General features: G+C 44.3%; 1 long non-coding RNA gene across 1 annotated transcript; it reads left to right on the top strand.

Annotated features, from left to right (window-relative positions):
* The first annotated feature begins 13,983 nt into the window (after positions 1-13,983).
* On the top strand, positions 13,984-16,060 carry LOC123041980 (uncharacterized). Its single transcript, XR_006418687.1, has 3 exons — positions 13,984-14,081; positions 14,169-14,222; positions 16,000-16,060. It is a non-coding gene; the product is annotated as an uncharacterized lncRNA (long non-coding RNA).
* The last annotated feature ends 641 nt before the right edge of the window (positions 16,061-16,701 follow it).

Genomic DNA, 16,701 nt, shown 5'->3' with positions numbered 1-16,701 from the left:
TCAAACCTCAACTTCTTCTTGCTTTGCTTCAACTCATATTGACGAACCTGTTCCGGGACCATCCAATCCTGTGTAACTTCCTCTGTACCATCAACAGACTGCGACTGTGTTTCAGACAAGACAGGACGTCTCTGATCAAAGCTCACACCAACATTACCCTCTGCAAAATAATGGTCAATCAATTGACTAACCTCCTCAAACCCAGGTGCCCCGGCATGGAAAACAGACACTGCGTCAAAATAAAGTTTGACTATGCTCGTTAAAAATTGCACAAAAAAAACAAATGCAGTACAGTTATACATATAAATGCAGTGCTCCAACCATAAACTCAAAATAAAAAATAATGCATTGCACAAAAAACTTGAATAAAACAACAATGCAGTTCACACATACATACAGTGGAGTTCATATACAAAAATAAATGCAGTGCTGCACATGCTAAATCCACGGTTGTTCGCAACAAAAATGTCAAACTAGATAAAACAAAGCATACACAAAAATAAACAAATTAATCACATACCAGAAGGAGCGGCCACACTTATAGGAGAAGATTCAATCGGCGAATTCATTTCATGTCCTCCCTCGTCACCATGATCCTTACCACCAGGACAAGGAGAGACAATTGGTGTATCATTAGGAGCACTACAATCACCTGCTGGATTAAAAAACAAGAAAAAAGAAATTACAAAAACATCACATGACAAAATAATGCAAAGAACGCTGACAACTAACAGAGCATAACACAATATGCAGGATGAATTAGGAAACTAGATAAAACATCAAACAAAAATAAACAAAGCCTAAGGAATAAGCACTCCACATACCCTGAACTCCTTCTCCCGGCATGCTCGGCGAAGACATAGCGTCTCCCTGCAACACAAAGGACGAAGTGACAGACATAAGCAACAAAATCGGCGAAAATCTCATGAAACCCTAGATCCACATTGCTACACACAACTATCGACTTCAAAACAAGATAAAATCGACTGCCTACGGAAAAATTACACAAGCAAAAAGAGCTACAGCAACTACAAGAATCACAAAAACAAGACGAGGGGACGATCAACACCGAGCCAAGCGAAACGTACCAAAGAAAAGTGTGCGGCGACGGCGGCGAGAATGGGGTGCGGCGACGGGAACAGACGGGAAAGGGCTGCGCGAGAGCAACGGTAAGTGCTCATGGAGTGGACAGCGACGCGGAATGCAGGAATAAGGACCTCTTGAGGGCGGCGGTTCTCCGGGCGACGGCGGTTGCTGTGCGCGACGGCGGTTTTGTCAAGGGAGAGAAGCCTCAGGAAAAACTGCAAGAGACAAGAGGGGATTGTTCTCGGTCTCTTTCTCTAACAGCGGAGCGGTGGAATAACCTGGAAGCGATAACAGGCCGGCGTGTGGAGGTCCGCGTGTTGCAAAAAGGGTCACAAAAAACGGGCCGGCCCAAAAACAGCCCAGACAAAATAAGCCAGTCTGCAACAAAACGGACATATTACTAAAAAAACGCACATGATGCAGTTCTCTATGAAGAATCATGAAGTTCAAACGGTAAAACAACAATTAAAATACATACAGTTTGTATAAAAAGTTAAAATAAAAAACAAAACGCATGTTAAGAAAACACATCCGAAAAAAATTCTACCTTCAAATAAGTGCCACACAAAAAATGTGCCCCCCTCCGCTCTCCCCTTAAACCTCCCGTACAGTGTAGTAAACACAGGGAAAAATACAAATGCAGTACGTACTACTGGAACAATGCAGTGCATTTCTTTATGGGATGCAGTACGACATTATGCATTTCTTTACGGGATCAAGAAAAACGCAAACACATAAAAAGTAAACGCAGTGCGGAAGTACACAAACGTGCAGTACAGTATCATAACCAATGCAGTACATCTGTAATTTGCTAAGCAGTGCAGTCCCATACATTCGAAAAAAAAGATTACAAAAAAAGTAAAAACACGGGAACAAAAATGAGAACTCTACATTTAGTAAGGAATGAAGTTCACATCTAATGCATAACCATGATCAATGCAGTGCACCGATGATTTACCAAAAAGCAGTGCACTCCACGACATTAAAAAGCATACAAAGAATAAAAACTAATCACCCAAATGATACAGGCTGCAGCCACACAAAAATTGACCACGTACATGCGTCTTTGAACTACCCGAACACAGGCCCAACAAAACCGACTAAGAAAAAACAATAAGTTCAAAAAAAAAGTGTGCCCCCCCTTCCCTACCCTTCCCGTACAAGGGACTGCAGTAAGTACAAGCAAAAACAAGATGCAGTACGGTTCGGTAGAAGTATGCAGTGCATTCCACTGCGCAATGCAGATCACCGAAGCACATAGCAAAGACACGCAAAAAACAATGAAGTAATACACTGTTGCAGTTTTGATTTGTACGAGAGGCAGTGCAGAAGTGTAAGCAATGCAGTTATGTTGTCACGTAGTATACATGAATAAAACATGACAAAATGCCCGTTCGCATAAAAAAAGTGGTGGTTAAAAAAATGTGCTAATCAAAAATTAAAAAAACCCACCTTAAAAAAACCACGTTCGCATACGACCACCCGATCGGAGCAGTTCCATCGCCACAAGCCCACGACCACAGATGCAAAAACAACCCACGATCTACACAACCGCATCATCAGCGCGGTCGTGCAATTCATCCGACGAGGCCATCCCACCCCGCGCCCTTCCCCTTAAATTCAGACCCCTGCCAAAGGCCTTCTCATCCACAAGAACACAAGTGTCCATTGTGCTCCCATCAAATAGCCCCATATAAACGCAAAAGCACCAAGCCCCGACACCAGCGATGACGTTCACCGATGAGTACAAGGGCAACAACGCCGTGGAGGCGCACGGCAACACCAAGTTGCACGTCATCCATACCAATGACAAGAACCAGATGGCGATCACCCTCGCGCAGTACGAGCGCCACCTCAGCCTCCAGCGCCACAAGATCGTCGGCATTGATCTTGAGTACGACAACGACCCTGAAGCGACGCAGAAACCCGCCCTCTGCCAGCTCTCCATCGGCAAGAATCACCCGGTGCTGCTCTTCCAAATGAGCGACACTGAAAGGTGCACCGTCTTCGACAACTTCCTCGCCGACCCCAGGTACACCTTTGCAGGCTTCTCCATCGACGGCGACAAAACCAGGCTGGAGCGCGTTAAACTGGAGGTCGCCAACTTCGTCGACATCCAGAAGGAGTGGAGGGTGCCCGAGGCAACCAAGCCGTTGGACTCCCTCGGGGACGTCTCCGGCATGATCATCGACGACTACTACAGCAACATGAAGAAGAAGATCACCGACGACGAGCACCAGCGCTGGGCCACCCTGCCTCTGTCTAGGAGGCACATCGAGTACGTGGCAAAGGACGCCTACGCAGCGTACGAGATATGGAACCGCATCACCATCACCCAGGACGGCCTTCACCGTGCAAAGCTGGAGAAGGAGGAGCCCCCCAAGAAGCGCGCCAGGAGCAGCTGGGCATGGGGAGAGCCTGACTGGTGAAGAAGAAGATGGTCCCGGCCAGGAGCCAACAATGCCAATGTTCTTTTAGAATTATCATCAAATTTGCTTTGTGTTGTTTGCTTATGTATCGTTAGTTTGCTTGTGTGCTGGACCTAGTTTGTTTGCCATGCAGAATCGCTTTGTAATGATGAACTCTGATTATGTTAGTTTGATTTCTGTTCAACTTAGTTTGCCGGTGATGAAATTGTCGTACAGAATGCAAACAGGACGCATGCAGTGCAAGTTGTGCACGAATGCAGTACAGAAATCTGTCGAATGAAGTCTTAACATACCCAACAAAGCAATACATGAACCTAAATTTGAAAAAAGAATACATAAGAGCAAAACCAGAAAAGGAAAAGACGCAAACACGTAAATAAACAATGAAGTACAGAAATATATGAACGTGCAGTACAGAACCATAATCAATGCATTACGCGTATGATTTACTAAGCAGTGCACTCCCATACATTGGGAAAAACGATCACATAACAGCAAAAAAGACATGAATAAAAAAATGAGAAGTGCACATGCTGTACAGAATTCGTATACATGCAGTACAGAACCCTGATCAATGCAGTGCACACCCCCGACATTGAAAAAAACACCTAAACAGAAAAAAAAATTGACCACCCAGGTGCTACCGGCCCCAGCCAGTCTCGTAATAGATCTACACCCACAGAAGGCGAGTCGTTCTGAGTCACAGTGCATGGGGCCGGCCACACATGGGCCCACAGGTCATAGGGGATACAGCTGCGAGCGCCGTGTATAAGCGCCCAGATAAGTATACAGAGGAGTTTGACCAGTATGCCTCGCCAGCACTTATAAACAGGTCGGGCGCGCCTTCCGCGGGCGAGGTGGGACTAAACATTAGGACGCACACACAGTGAAACGGGAACCAAGCCGTGCTCACAGGCCGACTTGGGCCCAATTGCATCTTCACAACCAGAACATAGGGCCAACAAAAAAAAGAGGCCACTAAAAATAAAATAAAAAAGCTACATACCATACACAAACACAGGCCCAACCACGAGTTCGCAGTTCGTCGTGACATGACAATGCAGTTTGCTGTTTTCAACTAAGCAGTCATGTTGCTTCTTAAATGCATTCGTGTTCACTAATTCAGACCCAATCCCCCACCTAACGCCAACCACACCATTTATTACTTCCATTGCTCGATTGGTTGCATAAAAACTTATCCATTCGTGCTACAGACTAACACAACTCCTCTCCCCGTTCCTCATTTTCCTCAAAACGTAGATCTAGGATTCATCCCATCCACAGCTCTTCTCTGGAATTCCACTGAACCCGCCATGGACTGTAGGTGCGGCTGCTTGGCAAGGATGGCACCGGTAGCGGACACATGCGTCTATGCAGAAGGTCTAGAGCTCACCAACACCGAGTGGCGCAGCATGCTCGGCTGCCTGATGATACCCAACAGGGGGTTTCATGCGCCATTTCTTCATCGCCTCACAACCGCAGATCTACAGGAAAGTTGGGTATGTTTCTCCCGTCATAATTTTGGACATAATATAGACTGCAAATACACATCTGAATATATAGTTCAATCAATTTGTTTTAGTAATATCAACAAAAATACAAAACAGAATTTGTATTGTTGTTCAGATCTGTTAGCTATTAAGACTAGATGCTTCCACCTATCTTTCTTTAGTACCACACCATGTATCGACACTAGCTAGATCAGAATCCCAACGCATGAACAAAAAAAGGGTCAGTAGATAAGCGTTGCAGTTATCTTAATATGCTGTAGAAGTACACTATTACTTACACTGCAGTGCACACATGTTGCAGTATAATATATATCCCAGTAAAACTAGGAGTCAATTGCGTATATAAGTTTGTTCATACATTGCAACTACTTTACAAAATACGGTCATATGTATGTAACTATTTAAGTAAACATAAACAAATCATACTAAGTATAAAACAAAAATATTTGTTGTTTACTTATAAAATCTTTTTCCACCCATTCTAATATGCAGAAACTGTCATCCACAATAAAATTTCATGCTCCGAGTTCAGGGAAGCTTAATTTGGAGATAGAACACAAGAATGGCTATGGAGACATGCAAGATGACTACCACATCGACTCTGAAGACTGCATCAACATAACTACTGGTTGGAAAGATTTTGTCTCCAAGAATGGCTTTGAGGCCGGAGAAGTGGCCATGGTCTTTTTCTACAAAGAAGAAGACTCCATCAAGTTTACAATATTTGCACTATAGGCTGTCTAATATAAAGCAACCAATATTTCTAATGCTTTGCTTATGCTATATGCTTTTATAATTATGTCCATCAGACAATTTGAACGACGCCTATTTAAAGTATGCAACCTCAACTGCGTCATTTTATCATCCTTTTTAGACAAAGTTCATGTCGGCAGTAATGCAGTTCTCTCGAACGCATAGTGTGGTACTAATAATAACAAAAGACAGCCCTCTGAACAGTAACAAGGAAATACAAAATGGTCGAAACTTTGCAGTTAACATATGATGTTTAAAAACAATTCTAATAGTATGCAGTTCAAAAAAATTCTTATAATAACTATTCAGCTAACACAAGCGTATCATGGACCAGCCATTCTAATAGCAGGATAGAACATTAACAACACTGCTAATGCAGTACAGAAATGCATATTATGCGCTCATCTAGAACATAGAATATAATTTAAGAAAGGAGAAATCTCATAAGCAGCCATAACCACTGTAATGCAGCTACAACAAAGTACACTACCAAAGAAAATGCAGTGCACTACAACGTATGCCACGACTACAACAAATACAATTAAAGCAGTAAAGCTACAGACATGTGATAGACTGATAGAGGTGCCAATTTCACTCGCAATCCCATAACTCGCCTAAAAATTGTACAGCCACTAAACTATCGAAAAATACCCCCGCAAAAATTTACATGGAAGACACGGCAACAGAACGAACAACATCAGCTTTCATTTCAAAAATGCGATTCACAAAATGACAATTATACCCGCAATACAATGAATTCAAACCTATAGCAACAGTAATTACAATATTCAAACACGCATGGATGGGCAAAATCAAAAAAATCGACAAGAACAGAGGAGCGGACGAAGCTCACCCGCCCGCACAATCAAAATAACAAGAATTGAAAACTAACTCCTAAAAACAACAAATTATAGAGTGAACGGACCGATTAAAATGAACGTAACCAAAGGATTCCTACTAAAAAATAACATCCGAGCACAAAAAAATCGCATCTGACGCGAACACGAACAAACAGAGAAAGCTCGTCCGCCAAATCCCTCAATTTGCAAGCACTCTAGTATATTTTCCTGTAAATTAGAAAGAATAAAGCTAAAATGAGATGCAGACACAAACTAAATCATCCCGCGACACCCGATTCCACATAAAAAATGCGGGCGGAACACGGGAAAATGAAGCAGTTCTCCCGTGAAGCATTGCAGTGCCCAACGTAAAGGAGATGCAGTGCACTTGCGTCCAGCGTGCAGTGTGGGAGCGGTGTGCAGAATAGTTATTCTGCTAATATTAGCAAAATAGACCGTCTGTATATATATATATATATATATATATATATATATATATATATATATATATATATATATATATATATCCAATTAGATGTAAGTTAGCATGAGCTATTATTGTTGACATCACCCAAAGGTGAATACGTTGGGAGGCAACGCTATAAGCCCCTATCTTTCTCAGTGTCCGATTAAAACTCCATAGCTATAAGTATTGTGTGAGTGTTACAACTGTAGAAGACTATATGATAGTTGAGTACTGTTATGACATATAATCATGCTAGAAAAGGTGATTGAAATTATCATTGATGACACTTCATAAATTCTTTCTTTTATCATTTACCTACTCGAGGATGGGTAGGAATTAAGCTTGGGGATGCTGATACGTCTCCAACGTATCTATAATTTATGAAGCATTCATGCTATTATATTATCTGTTTTGAATGATTATGGGCTTTATTATACACTTTTACATTATTTTTGGGACTAACCTATTAACCGGAGGCCCAGCCCATATTGCTGTTTTTTGCCTATTTCAGTGTTTCGAAGAAAAGGAATATCAAACGGAGTCCAAACAGAATGAAACCTTCGGGAGCATGATTTTTGGAACGAACATGATCCAGGAGACTTGGAGTTCACGCCAGGGAAGCTTTGAGGAGGCCACGAGGGTGGGGGCGCCCCCCCTACTAGGCGCGCCCCCTGTCTCGTGGGCCCCTTGAGTGTCCCCCGATCGACTTCTTTCACCTATATATCTCCATATACCCCGAAAACATCGAAACGGAAGATAGATCGGGAGTTCCGCCACCGCAAGCCTCTGTAGCCACTAAAACCCAATCGGGGCCCTGTTCCGGCACCCTACTGGAGGGGGGATCCCTCACCGGTGGCCATCTTCATCATCCCGGCGATCTCCATGACAAGGAGGGAGTAGTTCACCCTCGGGGCTGAGGGTATGTACTAGTAGCTATGTGCTTGATCTCTCTCTCTCTCTCGTGTTCTTGATTTGGCACGATCTTGATGTATCCCGAGCTTTGCTATTATAGTTGGATCTTATGATGTTTTCCCCCTCTACTCTCTTGTAATGGATTGAGTTTTCCCTTTGAAGTTATCTTATCAGATTAAGTCTTTAAGGATTTGAGAACACTTGATGTATGTCTTGTCGTGCTTATCTGTGGTGACAATGGGATATTCACGTGATACACTTGATGTATGTTTTGGTGATCAACTTGCGGGTTCCGCCCATGAACCTATGCATAGGGGTTGGCACACGTTTTCGTCTTGACTTTCCGGTAGAAACTTTGGGGCACTCTTTGAAGTACTTTGTGTTGGTCGAATAGATGAATCTGAGATTGTGTGATGCATATCGTATAATCATGCCCACGGATACTTGAGGTGACAATGGAGTATCTAGGTGACATTAGGGTTTTGGTTGATTTGTGTCCTAAGGTGTTATTCTAGTATGAACTCTATGATAGATTGAACGGAAAGAATAACTACGTGTTATTTTACTACGGACTCTTGAATAGATCGAGCAGAAAGGATAACTTTGAGGTGGTTTCGTACCCTATCATAATCTCTTCGTTTTTTCTCCGCTATTAGTGACTTTGGAGTGACTCTTTTTTTCATGTTGAGGGATTGTTATGTGACCGAGTTATGTTATTATTATTGAGAGAACTTGCATTAGTGAAAGTATGAACCTTAGGCCTTGTTTCCTACCATTGCATTACCGTTTACGCTCACTTTTATCACTTGTTACCTTTCTGTTTTTGTAATTTCATATTACAAATACCTTTATCTACCATCCATATTGCACTTGTATCACCATCTCTTCGCCGAACTAGTGCACCTATACAATTTACCATTGTATTGGGTGTGTTGGGGACACAAGAGACTCTTTGTTATTTGGTTGCAGTGTTGTTTGAGAGAGACCATCTTCATCCTACGCCTCCCACGGATTGATAAACCTTAGGTCATCCACTTGAGGGAAATTTGCTACTGTCCTACAAACCTCTGCACTTGAAGGCCCAACAACGTCTACAAGAAGAAGGTTGTGTAGTAGACATCAGGGGACTATATGGGTGGGAGATCGAGGGAGGTGCGTGCGCGATAGAAAGATGCCCCGAGAGAAATCGAGATAGACCATGCACATGTTTGTGATGGAGACTAAGATTAGCTAGTCATATACATACAGGGGGGCTGAATGTGCCTACAATTGAGTGAGAGACCATCATGCTTGGCTAGCTAGGCATGAGATTGTGTGTGTGTGTGCATGTGAGATGGAGAGAGAACGAGGGGGAGAGATAGAGTTTTAGATGGGTCTATCGAGTGTGAGTGATATATGCATGTGTATGTGTGACCCAGGTAGATGGAGAGTTTGAGAGAGAAAGGGAAGAGCTCCGAGACGTCAGAGTGGTGCGTGAGAGAGTTACGGGCAATGAGCCAAGGAATTTGTGTGCGTACAATGAGTGCACCCAACACATCTAGCTTGGACTAGAGAATCATACATAGTGTGCGAGAGAGACCTATAGATGGAGTATATATGCATGCGAACTACAAAGACCCCCCCACACACACACACAAGGAGAGAGAGATATTGAGAGAGAGGGAGAGGGACTGTCGGGGATATACCCCGCGGTATAAACCGCCGGATGTATGACCCGGCTAGAGTTTAGCGATTCACCGGCGACCCACTTGGACCTGGCGGTTTAAGATTCATTGGTAATCCGGCAGGCGGGTTAGAGGAGCGACAAGACCCGATGGCCCAACGGGCAGTTTATGGAAGGCCGGATCATGATATGGTGGGCCGATTTATGAGGAAAGCACAAGGAATATTTTTCTACAAAGGAAGGAAGACTAGGACTCCACTTGTAATAGAGTAATCCTAATCCTACTAGGACTAGTCATGTAACCCGCTCCTTCAACATATATAAGGAGGGGCAGGGCTCCCCAAAGAGGGACAAGCAAGAAACAATCTCTAGGGCTAGACACAACTAGAGGAGAGCCGGTTTACGGCGACTCCCTCGTGATGATAATGAGATCTAGCCTCAAACAACCTGTAGGGTTGTTACCGGATGATGTTTCCCGGGGCCCGAAGCTGTCTAAACCCTTGTCTTGTGTTGCGTCTCTCGATTCCGCTCAACCCCTCTCAAGCTACCACATATATGCGTTGGCCTCGCGACTAAGTCCTCATACTAAGGACATCTGACGTGTTAATTTCACGATAGTTGGCGCCCACCGTAGGGCCCGCGCATGGTGGTGTTGAGTTCTTGGAGGGATCTTTCCTAGGATTTCGAGAAGCTCGCGATCATTCAGATGAAGAAGAGTCAGCACCGGATTAACTTCGAGTTCATCAGACGAGATTGAAAAGAAGGAAAAATTCAGCGACAGCAATAAAGTTGTCTTTCCAGGTTCATTACTACAGATGGAAAATTCTACGGCGAGACCTAGACAAAGTTTTGTTTGGGTCTGCTATCGGTGTTGCTACTACGCGTCGCCGAGTCAGATAAGAATTCAACTACACCCGCCGTATGCCACGTTGTACCAATCCGCATCAACGTGCGCGTGAGTGGGCTGGAATGTCAACCATGACCCGGAAGTGGATAGGATCATGGGCACGGACTCCGTCGCTGCGCCTGGCCGGTTTTTTCTTCGCGCCTCTACGCTTGGAAACTCGTGCACGTCAAGAGACATCAGCTAGTGCAGCCACTGTACACGTATGAAATTCAAGGAAGGATGTAATAGCCAGCTCACATGCAGACCCCAAGATGGATTAAAAATCAAAGTCTAGTGGGTTTTCTACAACGGTCCGGTCATGCTATTGCCTGGCACGAGCGGTTAACCACCATTGGACGTCTTGCCGCTCTTGTTATTATGTGGTCCAACAGTCAGAGTTATGGCCAAAGCATATGCGTGATCCGTCGAGTTATTCATGCCAAAAAAAATAGAGGGGCCACGAGTCCACGACCTGGCAGACACGGGTCGGGGATAGTCAAACAAACAACGACCAGGACGAGCGCACGGACGGGGGGTCAGTCTAAAAGGATGTACATCAGTTGAGTTGATCGGTCAGATTGTTAGTCTGAGATTTAAAATTCAAGAGAAGTAAGGCTGAGACATGTTCGTTTTCCGCAAGTCGCCGAGATCGACAGGAGCGTTTCTGCCGCACACAATCTCTACTCTTAATGGAGCAGTCGGTGAATAGTCCGCGTGGTTTTATTTTTCGCTGGTTTATTTTCATCATCCCCACCACCGATTTTTTTTCGTCATCATCCCCTCCCACACACCGAACCGATGGAAAAAAAATCCAGAAAAAACAGCGCACATGCCCCGCTCCCTCAATCCCTAGCTAGCCATCACTCCTCTCCTCTTCTCCACCCGCCGCTGCCGCCACCGCACCTCAATCCCGAGCCATTTCCTTCCCTCCCTCTATACGCGTGTCTGCGGATGCGATCTTCCTGGCACCGTCGCCTTCGCGGATCCGCCGCCGCAACCATCGCCTCGTTCCCCGTGCGCCGCTGTCGCTCATTCTCCCAGCGCCCGAGCATCCCCGCCGCTCCCTCTCCCAGCGCCCGAGCATCCCCACCGCTCCCTCTCCCAGCGCCGCCTCCTCTGCCATGGCCCCTCCCCTTGCGCCCCGAACTATCTCGCGCACTCGTCGCCCGTTATACCACAGAGGAGGCGAAGACAGCGGCAGCGCGCCGCCCTACTTCGCCGGTCACCGCCTCGGCTGCACTCAACGGGCGCCACGCCGTCTCCTCTCCATGGGAGTGGAGGATGGCAGCGAGGAAAGTGGATCCACCTGGCCATGGGGATGGCACTACGACCCCTGCCAGCCTCCCGCGTCGCCGTGCCTTCCTGCATAGTCACCTCCGACCTCACCATGTAGGTAACCTCACCCATGTCCCCTCCGCACCTCCTTCCACTCCATCCTCGACCACCCCCTTCCTCTCATCTCATGCCCATTGTGGTGGCCTGCAGCTCCTGTGACGAGTAATGGGGATGGAAATATATCAACGATGGGGTGTGGTTCGTTCCTGTCAGGTTTTTTTGTTTGACGCTGCTGCTCCTGGAGCACCAACTCAAAATTTTCTCATATACTGGTGTTGCCCGAGCACGAGCACAAGGCGACATTTTTGCTGGCCATCTTGTCTTGTTCAACACCTGTTGGTATGTGACCTGTTTGATGAAACGATGTACCAACATTGTTCTTGGATTTTTTTTATTGCTGGTTGAGTTGAGACATTGCTCGTCAGCACACGTGAATGAATACTTCTTTTTGGTGTTTGAAAAAAGTAGGGGAGGGGGAGTTGGACCTGATATATCAATCAACGTTTATGTATATGAATCCCTGAGGTCTCATTGGCAAATGGAAAGTTGAATGTCAAACTGTGCGACCAATGATTTGCTATGGTGCCTCCCTCTTCTCTCTTCTATGAACCCTATAACACACGTCTCAAATCTTAATTTCTTTTATCCTATTGCAGGTTAATTCCAGTTGGGTGTGTTAACCTACAGTAATCAATCAAGTCAACAAATATAACAATGATACTTTGTCTTCTGATTTTTGGTGGTGATTTTTTTTGTGACTGAACTAACAGGAGCTGAAGCATGTGTTCTTATTTTTTTTATATGACTAGATGCATATGAACAGAAGCTCCATAATTTTCTTTTTAAGTCGACATTGGTGACAACCAATACAATTAGCGTTATTTACAACCAATGAAGTCTTATAATTTTATTTCTTAGAAATATACAGTGACACTGACTATCATTTAGTAGCTCTACAGGCACTAGCCAAAAACAATAATGTTTATTTATTTAACCACCAAATAGAACAATAGGTTATTCTGCATTATGGGTACACAAATCACAACACTATATTTCAGCTGTAGAAATCTGTGTGGATGCCTGCTGATATTTTAAGCCTACATATTGCCGATTTGGTTTGAGGAATGCTTGAAGCATAATTTACTCCCTAATGTGCAAATAGCAGTATCATTTTTTGTCAAGAAACTGAGAAGACGGAAGAGAGTTGGTGTTGTCAGTGTGGTGAGCCTATGCGGCAACCACAAGGCTGAAGTCTGCTTTGATCGTTGTTCAAGATTTGAGCCTTGGCTCCGGTTTTGATAGCTCTATATCAGTGAGTTTAGACCAGTAACTATTTTAAGTATCTTTACTGTGCATAGTTGCATACATTTTATTCATGGATTAGTCTTGGTAATATTAACATTTGAAAAGCAATTTTTGTGTGACCATTTTTTCATCTTAGTATCTCCATCTACCAGCAAAAGGCAACGTGCACAAACCTGTATTTAACATGCAACATGAGATACTGTGCATCGAAACTATGCTTATGTTTGTGACATTCATGTGGCATCTCATGCAGATATATTTTATTATCCATTTCTGTAGCATGCAATGTTTATTTTCTTCTTTTGGTCCATAATCCCTCCTCAAAGAAATATAAGAGTGTTTAGATCACTCTTTAGTGATCTAAACACTCTTATATTTCTTTACATAGGGAGTACATGTCATGATTGTTGGATACACATGCAGACTTTCAGCGAGTTTTTGTTCTCGGACTTGGGATCCACAGTCCAAAGTTGATTGGTGGATCAAGTGAACTTGGTGCATCTCCATTCAAGCTGGAGTACAATTACCAGCCTGCTTGTTTAGCGCAGTCTCCACAATCATACAATCAAATGAGCATTTGTGGTGGCTTTGGGCGCGTGTTTGAGGCTGGTCCGGTATTTAGATCAGAAAAATCAAACACTCACAGGCATCTGTGTGAGTTTATTGGGTTGGATGCAGAAATGGAGATTAAGGAGCACTACTTTGAGGCAAGGAAGATTTGGAGGAAATAATTATTTAATTTGTCTATTGAAGCGATGCTGACCAAGTACTGATTTTTGTTTTCAGGTTTGTGATATCATAGATTGCTAATTGTGGCAATATTCAAACACCCAAATGAAAATTGTCAGAAGGAACTCGAGACAATAAATAGGCAGTATCCATTTGAACCTCTGAAGGTAAGACATTACTCCTTGCTGTTTTGTGTTGTTATATGTGTGCTTTTGCTTAATTTACTGTCTCAACTTCTTCTAATTTATATATAGTACCTAGAGAAAACGTTGAAGCTAACGTACGAGGAAGGGATTAAAATGCTCAAGGTACTAACATGTACTTTTATGTATGCCTATGATATCATTATTGTGGCGTTGTATACAATATGCTCTTTTTTGTTGTTCTCACAGTATGATCGATACTAGAACTTAATAGCCCAATTATATTACATGAAAGGCCTTTGTTGGAAATGATAAAACAGCTAGACAGCGAAATGCCGACCAGCCCCATGTCACTCCATCCCCATGGGCGACCCTAAGCCCGGCGACCCCCACCCTCCTCCTCCCCTCACCGTCGCCGAGAAGGCAGCGATGGGGACGGTTCCTTTTCTCCGCGGTTGTGTCCTCCATGAGTTGGGGAGCTCATGGGGCGGGCGGCAAGCAAAGGGTGACAGCCAGCGTGGTGTCGTGCCTCTTGCGTCGGTGGATGTGGTGAGGTGGGTGGCCTAGGAGGCGTGGGCGACTCAGTTGCTGGGGCAGCTGCCCGGGAGCGGGCTCGAAGGCTCAGATCATGGCGGTCCCGATCTGTCCGCTCCGACCATGGGGCTGGCCGTTGGATACTGTGACATGGGCATGGTTGGGCTGCGTCCGGGCCATGCTTACTGTGTGAGCTTTGGCTTTCGTGGTGTATCTGAGGCTCGGTTGTGTTGTTTTGTGCGTTGGTGTTGGCTCGCCTCCATGTTGGTCGTGCGGATCGATCGAAGGCCTCTCGGAACTGGTGGTCATGGTTTGCTGCTGCCCGTATAGCGTGGTCTTGGTTTGCTTTCGATCGGTGTTGGCTGAGTTCCTTCCTCGGGGCTGGGTTAGGTCGAGGGGCTTAGGGCGAAAGTCTTGGTTTGATGGGCGTTGAAGGATACCAGCGATCATGGTGTTGTAGCTCCGTCCTCTTTGGAGTTGTCATCGATGAGTTCTTCCTCTTCACTAGACCATGGCTTGCTGGTTTTAAGGGTTGTCGTGGGGGTTGTTGGTGTGGGCGGCCATCTCCTGAGGTCTGTCGGCTGTTGTGGGTCACTCTGGGCGAAAACTTAAGTCTTCGAAGGGGGTCGATGACCGCGACTTACTTTGTCCGTGTCAACAAACAATTCAAAATACCTCGACTTTTTCAGAACAGGTCCGAGTCAAATAGCAATGATTCGAAGCACTTCTTTTTCCATTACACTATTTCAGAAACCTAATGACTCGATTGTATGGATACGGAAAATACAGGATTTCCGATCTTAGCGGGAAAAGGAGGGAAACGGCAGCGCCCTTGGGCGTCGTTATCCTTCTTGAAGGCATCTCGGAAGAGTTCATCCACTCATCTCTGGGGTGTGGGCAAGTTGGTGGTATAGTTTCGAGTTGGCTGATGTCGGAATTGTTGTTTCTTTTTTGTTTCTCTTCTTTTTTCGGGGCTTTGCACAATTTTTCCTTTTAAATTGCATGGTTTTCGGCCTTGTTTTCCTCATAAACAGGGCCATTCTGTAATTTTATTTTCCTCTCTTAATGAATTGGGCAAAGCTCCTGCCTTTCTCCTAAAAAAGGCCTTTGTTGGGTAGACAATACATCTACATATAACAACTGTGCAGACTACATATGTTTTCCCCATTCCTTCCCAAATTATAAAAGGTATAATTAAGTTCTATGACATGTGGGTTTACCAAGGTAACCGATCAAGCTAAACTGGATTAGCTTTTTTTTTCTACTCCCTCTGTCGTAAAATATAAGAGCGTTTTTGACATTATACTAGAGTCAAAAACACTCTTATATTATGGGACGGAGGGAGTAACTTCTATGAATGCCACACAAATTGTAATGGTAATTTCTATACATGTGTGTGATTTTGCAGCATACCAATGAAGCCTTAAAAATAACTTGGATTGGTAAAAAGTAAAATTAGACGGTGGGAGATGTGTGAGTACGCAGGTACCTTGTCGGTTTTGATGACAAGAAGTCTCTCTATGAGGGCATCCATGGCTTGATGATTTTGCACCTCTAAGATTGCCTTTAATGATTTTTGGTTTGCCTTTATATATTGCAGCTTTCATTCTGGCATCCTCTAGGCAGGGTGCTTGCAATCCCCTACATCTCGGCTGCAACAAAAAAGACCCAACGAGGCTGATGTTTCAATCTCAGACCCTCTTCATTGCACGCGGTGCTAGAAGGAGAACTGGGTTGTGGTGGTGTTGCTGGTCGTTTTCCTTTTTACTTTTGCACTTTGGCCGTCATCAACGACACATGTTTGCTCCCCGGATGGATCTCTTTCTCTCCCTGGATCTTTTAAACAGGTGTTGTGATTAAAATTATGATAAATTGTTCATCACTATTCTTTCTATGTCTAAATTACACATAATGTGTAGGAGAAAATTACTATAGCTGGACTTTCATGTCTTTCTTGAATCCATGGCAAAGCATAGTCACCTTAGTACTATGTTGCTTTGCACATGTCTTCTCATGGCCTTATTAAAGATCTTGTTTCTATGGCTTTAAACACAAGATGATATTTTTTTAGCATATTTCATATAAGTTTTCCTCCTATAAGGCTATAATT

Source organism: Triticum aestivum, chromosome 2B (assembly GCF_018294505.1).
Source record: "Triticum aestivum cultivar Chinese Spring chromosome 2B, IWGSC CS RefSeq v2.1, whole genome shotgun sequence".
NCBI classification, from domain to species: domain Eukaryota; kingdom Viridiplantae; phylum Streptophyta; class Magnoliopsida; order Poales; family Poaceae; genus Triticum; species Triticum aestivum.
Note: the sequence above shows the minus strand (reverse complement) of the source record. Positions and strands in the feature narration are given on the sequence as shown.